This window comes from Gadus chalcogrammus, chromosome 23 (assembly GCF_026213295.1).
Source record: "Gadus chalcogrammus isolate NIFS_2021 chromosome 23, NIFS_Gcha_1.0, whole genome shotgun sequence".
Lineage (NCBI taxonomy): Eukaryota > Metazoa > Chordata > Actinopteri > Gadiformes > Gadidae > Gadus > Gadus chalcogrammus.
In genome coordinates this window covers 527,707-535,206 of record NC_079434.1, presented here as the reverse complement: position 1 = coordinate 535,206, position 7,500 = coordinate 527,707, and the positions used below count along the sequence as shown (strand labels likewise).

The window sequence follows — 7,500 nt, the reverse complement described above, 5'->3', positions numbered from 1 at the left end:
AACAACAGCAGCAGCAGCACAGGGTCAAAGGTCAGGGCCTGCTTCACAGACACCCTGATGGAGGAGCAGGAGGAGGACAGGAGGAGAGCCGCAGACAGAGGAGAAAACAAGGATAACAGGAGGAGTGAAGGGAAGGCGGAGGAGGAGCAGGGGGAGGAGGAGGAGCACGGGGGGGGAGGAGGAGCAGGGGGGGAGGAGGAGCAGGGGGAGGAGGAAGAGCAGGGGGGGGGAGCAGGGGGAGGAGGAGTAGCAGGGGGAGGAGGAGGAGCACGGGGAGGAGGAGCAGGGGGAGTAGGAGGAGCAGAGGGAGGAGGAGATGGAGTGAGGGGGAGGAGAGGAGCCTGTCCGAATTAACGTCAATTTGGACAGACTACTTAATTAAGCTCTGACTTTTCCTCGCAGTTTCTTAATGCGGAAACACTTCTGAATCTCCAGAAACTTCAGAAACAAATTATAGTCAGGAAAGAAAGATGCAACACTTATCTTCCGCTGACCCTTTGTGTAGTCCAGGAACTGGTTCAGTCTACTAATGGAATACAACTTCTGTTGACCCTTCTGAACAAGCTGCTCATCTACATTCTCCCCCACTACAGGTGGCAGCACATTCTCCATGATAACTTCCTCATATTCATTCAAATGTGTTTCAAAATCGGCTGGGTTCTATTTCTCTACGCCTTGCCTTTGCCACAGCTCTGCTCTAGTTGGCTGGATGGTTGCAGCTGTGCTGGGCCCGCAGTCTCCTGCAGGCCACCCTCATCCTACTTCCTCAGTTGATGCGTCTACCTCCAGCGAGGCCTCCAGCCGATCTCTCGGCCCTCATCAGCCATGTTGGTCAGTGGTTGCTGAGGTGTCAAAGCCACCTATGTCTCCTACTCTATCCTCCCAGTCTGATGCATAGACATCCCAAGCGCTGCAGCACTCAGGACCAGGTGTCTGTCAGTCGACCACACGTCCCGCTGGTGTTTGTGCGGTCCAGGTGGTGTTGTAAAGGTCCAGGTGGTATTGTTGTGGTCCCTGCTGCCTGGGTGTCAACCACATGTCCTGGGGGTGTTGGTGCGGTAGGGGACGGGAGTGGACCACAGGTCCCGGTGGTGTTTATGCGGTACCGGTCCGGCTGTCTGGGAGTCCACATCCGGTCCCGGTGGTGTTGGTGCGTTACCGGCTGTGAGTCTACCACAGGTCCCGGTGGTGTTGGTGCGTTACCGGCTGTGAGTCTACCACAGGTCCCGGTGGTGTTGGTGCGTTACCGGCTGTGAGTCTACCACAGGTCCCGGTGGTGTTGGTGCGTTACCGGCTGTGAGTCTACCACAGGTCCCGGTGGTGTTGGTGCGGTACTCAGTGTCTGTGGGTCCACCACAGGTCCCGGTGGTGTTGGTGTGGTACCCGGTGTCTGGGGGTCCACCACAGGTCCCGGTGGTGTTGGTGTGGTACCCGGTCTCTGGGAGTCGACCACAGGTGCCGGTGGTGTTGGTGCGGTACCCGGTCTCTGGGAGTCGACCACAGGTCCCGGTAGTATTGGTGCGGTACCGGCTGTGCCCTCTCCTGGCACGGGCTGCGCCTCAAGCACTTGATTCATTACTTAATTCACCACCGCTCCACCTGCGGTGTTCGTAGCTGCTCTCCCTATTGGGGCATGATATTTTAGAATGTTTTCTCCCCCAACAAAGCACCTCATGCGGTTCGAGGAGAAGTATGTAACATATGCCTTCTCCACCTGCAGCAATTTACCAAACACATCCAAATCCAGATGCTGGCATTTGGAATAACAACGAAGTTAACGTTTACCTTCTAAAACATTTCTACATTTACCAAATCCAGCACTTAAGAGCCCACTAGGATTTCATCGGGCCGTTTGTTTTCCATATCTGGACAGGATCCTTTATGTCATAGTAAAAAAAAGAGGGTTAATTTGACAGATTACCCTGTTGGAAGTGAAAGAAACGGGTAAAGCTTGAACGAGTGAGGCTTTCTTTATAAGTCCTTTGGTCAATTTATCGACATGCAAGGTTTCAGATAGAAAAAAGAACAATGGCTTAGTTTATACGGTAGGATAAATTGACTTCATGTCTGTCCCACCAACTGCTCCGCTCACGCCGCATTCACACTGCACACGTCCGTTGTGTGGTGACCCGGCTCAAGGAACAAGAGTCTCGGATTCTCAAACTGCCAACAAGGCACGTTTATTAAGTCCAAACAAAGGAAAAAAGGGGAATCACCCGTCAATGCAAACTATAACAAACTAAAGAGTCTGGGCTCCGTGAGCCACTGGGGATGCTGTGGCCGTGTCTCACGCGCTGTCCCGGTATCCAGGTGAGGAGTTCCTTCCGTGGTCTCCTGTGGTCTTCTCTAGACCGGGTCCCGGGCAAAGGTCCATCCGGGTAGGGAATCTCGCTCCGCTCTCTGCTCCCACATGGGTCACATACCTCCTGTGTCAGACTACCTCTCAACTTCTCTTTTATAGCCCTCACCTGGGTCTGATTGGCCTGGTACACAGGTGTCTCCTGTTGGCGTTGAGTGGGACCTTCTCAAAGCGACCCTTGGCGCCCTCTGGGGGAAAAGGGTGGTAGACAGCACGTATTACCTGCCCTCTGGGCTTCCAGGCCTGCCGTGTCGGGGCCGGGTTGCCACACTCCTCCCCCCTTAGATGTAGCCCCGGGGCACCTCTGACTGCCCAGAGGCATGCGTCCCGACGGGACAGGGCATCAGCATTGGCGTGCTCCCGCCCTGGTCGGTGGTCCACTTTGAAGCGGTAGTCCTGTAGGGCCAGGAACCACCTTGTCACCCTGGCGTTTGTATCCTTGGCGGTGGCCATCCACTTGAGCGGGGCATGGTCCGTCACCAGGGTGAACTCCCGGCCCAGAAGGTAGTACCGCAGCTTGTCTATGGCCCACTTGATGGCCAGGGCCTCCTTCTCCACGGTGGAGTAGTTCCTTTCATTCGGGAGGAGTTTCCTGCTAATGTATGTCACTGGGTGCTCCTCCGCGTCCCGGACCTGCGAGAGGACCGCTCCGAGGCCCACCTCTGAGGCGTCGGAGTGGACTATAAGGGGCAGAGTAAAATCAGGCGTTAATAGTATTGGCTCGGAGCATAGGGCCCGTTTAAGGAGACTGAATGCTCCCTCTGCTGCCTCCGACCAGGTAACGCGGTCCGGCAGGGCCTTCCGGGTCAGGTCATGTAGGGGGCTTGCCAGGGTGGCGAAACTGGGAATGAACCTTTGATAGTACCCTACCAGACCGAGGAAGGACTTGACTTGCTTCTTGGAGGTGGGGCGGGGCCAATCCAGGATGGCCTTCACCTTGGCCTCCTGCGGTCGGACGTTCCCGCGACCGACTCTGTAGCCCAGGTATGAGGCCTCCTCCAAGCCCAGACGGCACTTGGCGGGGTTGGCGGTGAGACCCGCCCTCCTCAGCTCCCCCAGGACCGCTCTTAGGTGTCTCAGGTGGATGTCCCAGCTGGCGCTATGGATGATGATGTCATCAATGTACGCGGCGGCGTAGGCCTGGTGTGACCGCAGGAGACGGTCCATCATGCGCTGGAACGTTGCCGGAGCTCCATGCACCCCGAAGGGGAGCACCGTGTACTGGTATAGTCCTCCGGGGGTCGCGAACGCCGTTTTCTCCCGGGCGGTCTTGCTGAGGGGGACCTGCCAATATCCCTTGGTAAGGTCGAGGGTGGTGAGGTACCGAGCGGGCCCGAGCCGCTCGATGAGTTCGTCAACCCGGGGCATTGGGTACGCGTCGAACTCCGAGACCTCGTTCAGCCTCCTAAAGTCATTGCAGAATCTAAATGATCCATCTGGCTTCGGGACCAGGATGATTGGGCTGGACCAGGCGCTGTGTGACTCCTCGATCACCCGGAGCTGGAGCATTTTCTTGACCTCCTCCCGTATGGCGACCCGACGGGCCTCTGGGACCCGGTAGGGGGGTACGCGTACCGTGACGCCTGCCTCTGTCCGGATGTCGTGTTGAGCGACCGTTGTTCTCCCGGGAAGCTCGGAGAACACGTCCTGGTGTTGCAACACCACGTCATTGAGGTCTTGTTTCTGGGTGGGGCTGAGGTCCTCGCCCATCGGGACCTCCGGTACGCCTTGCCGGGCGACGAGGGCCACGGGGACCGGCACCGGTGGGGTTGTCCCGGCCTTCCACTGCTTCAAGAGGTTGACATGATACAGCTGGGTGGGCTTGCGCCTCCCCGGCTGCCGCACCCGGTAGTTCACCTCCCCCACGCGGTCGATCACCTCATACGGTCCCTGCCACTTGGCCAGGAACTTGCATTCGGCAGTAGGGATGAGAACCAGGACCCACTCCCCCGGCTGGAAGAGACGCAGCTGGGCCCCGCGGTTGTAGGTCCGCGCCTGGGCCTGCTGTGCCTGGTGCAGATGCTCCCGTACTATGGGCCAGACCTGCGCCATTCTCTCCCGTACCTGCTCGACATGGTCCACTAGGGTACGATGGGGGGAGGGTTGGCTCTCCCAGGCTTCTTTAGCCAGATCTAGTAGTCCCCTTGGCCGCCGTCCGTACAGCAGTTCAAAGGGGGAAAACCCTGTCGAGGCCTGGGGTACCTCTCTCACCGCGAAGAGGACGTGAGGGAGGAGCTGGTCCCAGTTCTTTCCGTCTCTCTCCATGGTCTTCTTCAGCATGTGCTTTAAGGTTTTGTTGAACCTTTCCACCAGCCCGTCCGTCTGGGGGTGGTACACTGAAGTCCTCAGCTGCTTCACCTGCAGGAGACTGAGAAGCGCTTTTAGCACACGCGACATAAAACATGACCCTTGGTCTGTTAAAATCTCCCGTGCTATCCCCACCCGACTAAAAAGCAACATTAGCTCCCGGGCTACGGCCTTAGCGGTGGCGGCGCGGAGGGGTAGGGCTTCCGGGTACCGGGTGGCATAGTCAACCATGACTAATATGTATCGGTGTCCCCGGCTGGTCTTGGGGAGAGGGCCCACAATGTCTAGGGCCAGTCGGTCAAAGGGTACCTCAATGATAGGCATCGGTATCAGCGGACTCCGGATCGAGGGTCTCGGGGCCGTCCGCTGGCACTCCGGGCACGCCTGGCAGTACTCCGTAACGTCCTTCTTTATCCCGGGCCAGTAGAACCGGTCTAGGATCCGTTCCCTAGTCTTGTCCATGCCTAAGTGTGCCCCTAGGACGTGTGTGTGGGCCATGAAGAGGACTTTACTGGTGTACGGGCGAGGCAACCACCAACTGCTCTACTACTACTCCCGCCCTCTCGGTTACCCTATACAGTAGGCCTGACCTGGTGCAGAAGTGCGGGTACGGTAGGGTACTCACCGAGTCCCTGGCGCGACCGTCATGGGCGACAACGTGGCTCCAGGCGTGTTTCAGGGGGTCATCCTGCAGTTGAGCGGTGGCGAAATGTCCGGGACGGTCCGACCCCCTCCCGGTTGGGGGGAAGTCCGAGAGCTCCGTGAGGGGGGAACTCTCCGTCTCTCCTAACCCGGCAGGTCGCTCCGACGCTGTCAGGGTGTCGGGGGTCCCCGGCGGGTCCAGGCGATGAGTCTCGCCGGGTGGGCGGGCTGGTGTGCCTGGTGGTGTTGGGCCGTCTCTTCCGGTGCCGTCTCCCTCTCCAGATGTCTCAGCTGGGGAGGAGTGTGGTGCCCGGGCTCCGTAGGCGTGACGAACTGGTTGTCGGTGTCGCCTCGGCTGCGGTCGGGGCGGTCGGGGTCCTGGCTCCGCGTTCCAGAGCCGGTGGAAGATGGGGCAGTCTCTCCCGATCAATAGGGGCACCGGGAGATTGGGTACGACCCCGGCCCTTACGGTGAAGGCCCCTCTGGGGGTCCGCACGACCACATGGCACGTGTCATAGGTGCGGGTGTCCCCATGAACGCAGGTGACCTCCATCGGTTCCCCCGTCCTTCCGCCGGCTAGGTCGGGCCGGATGAGGGTGACGACACTCCCCGTGTCGATGAGGGCCTGAGTGTCCTTATCGCCCACCCGAGCCGGGAGGTTCGGGGCTCCGACCCCCTGATGCGCCCAACAGGTGGTGAGTAGACACGGTCCTCGCCGGTCCCTACGGGTGTCGATCGGGCGGGGCTGTGGCCGGGTGGCGCTGTTTAGCTGTCGGGCCACCTGCCAGTTCTCGAGCTGGCGGGTCAGCTCGTCCACCGTGGTCGGATGGTTGGTGGCGATGGTTCTCTGGGCTTCCGGCGGTAGCTGGCGGATGGTGTTGTCCAGTAACACCCGGTCGAGAGCGTTGGGACCATCCTCTCCCGCGAGCCATCTCCTGATGAGCCGCGCGTGCTGGGCGATCTGGGACCTCACGGCGCCCTTGGGGTCGAAGCGCCAGTCGTGGAACCGTTGGGCCCTGGCCGCCAGGCTATGTCCATAGTACGCCAGTACCGCCTGCTTGAGGGTCTGGTACTCACTCGCCTGTTCTGGGGTCAGGTCCTGGCTCGCCTGCTGTGCGGGTCCCGTGAGGAAGGGGGCCACGATGTGTGCCCACTGGTCCTCCGGCCATCTTTCTCTCCGAGCCGTCCTCTCGAAGACCTCCAAGTAGGCCTCGACATCGTCCTCTGGTCCTAACTTGGTTAGCCGGCTGGTGGGCGCTGAGATCGGAGAGACGTCCGGGGAGCGCATTTCCAGCCGTATGACGGCCTGCCGGAGGAGAGCCCTTTCCTCGGCGGCGGATCGCAGGAGGGCGGCCGCGGCTGCGGCCCCGTCTGGGTTCTGCATTCGGGGCGGGTGGTCCCGAAAAAAATAGCAGGAAAAACTGTTGCGTGGTCGGATTGTCTGCCTTCTCCACCATATGTGGTGACCCGGCTCAAGGAACAAGAGTCTCGGATTCTCAAACTGCCAACAAGGCACGTTTATTAAGTCCAAACAAAGGAAAAAAGGGGAATCACCCGTCAATGCAAACTATAACAAACTAAAGAGTCTGGGCTCCGTGAGCCACTGGGGATGCTGTGGCCGTGTCTCACGCGCTGTCCCGGTATCCAGGTGAGGAGTTCCTTCCGTGGTCTCCTGTGGTCTTCTCTAGACCGGGTCCCGGGCAAAGGTCCATCCGGGTAGGGAATCTCGCTCCGCTCTCTGCTCCCACATGGGTCACGTACCTCCTGTGTCAGACTACCTCTCAACTTCTCTTTTATAGCCCTCACCTGGGTCTGATTGGCCTGGTACACAGGTGTCTCCTGTTGGCGTTGAGTGGGACCTTCTCAAAGCGACCCTTGGCGCCCTCTGGGGGAAAAGGGTGGTAGACAGCACGTATTACCTGCCCTCTGGGCTTCCAGGCCTGCCGTGTCGGGGCCGGGTTGCCACAGTTGACGGATCTCAATGACTTTGCATGGGGCGCTCTCGAAATGCATTATGGGACCGTTCCGTCGGCTCCGTTGCCTGCGTCAAAAAGTTGAGAAATGTTTTAATAGACTACTGTGACACTACTTGAAATCTAATTTGTGAAACAACCTGGGAAAAGACATGGATATGTCAAAAAGCCGCCCGGCAGCGGGGGATAAAAAAAAGCTAGCGGACTATACGGGATCCA

The 7,500-nt window shown here is 59.1% G+C and overlaps 1 pseudogene; it reads left to right on the top strand.

Moving 5' to 3' along the window:
- Positions 1-7,500, top strand: part of LOC130376779 (sodium channel protein type 4 subunit alpha-like) — a 257,529-nt pseudogene that overhangs the window by 58,372 nt on the left and 191,657 nt on the right.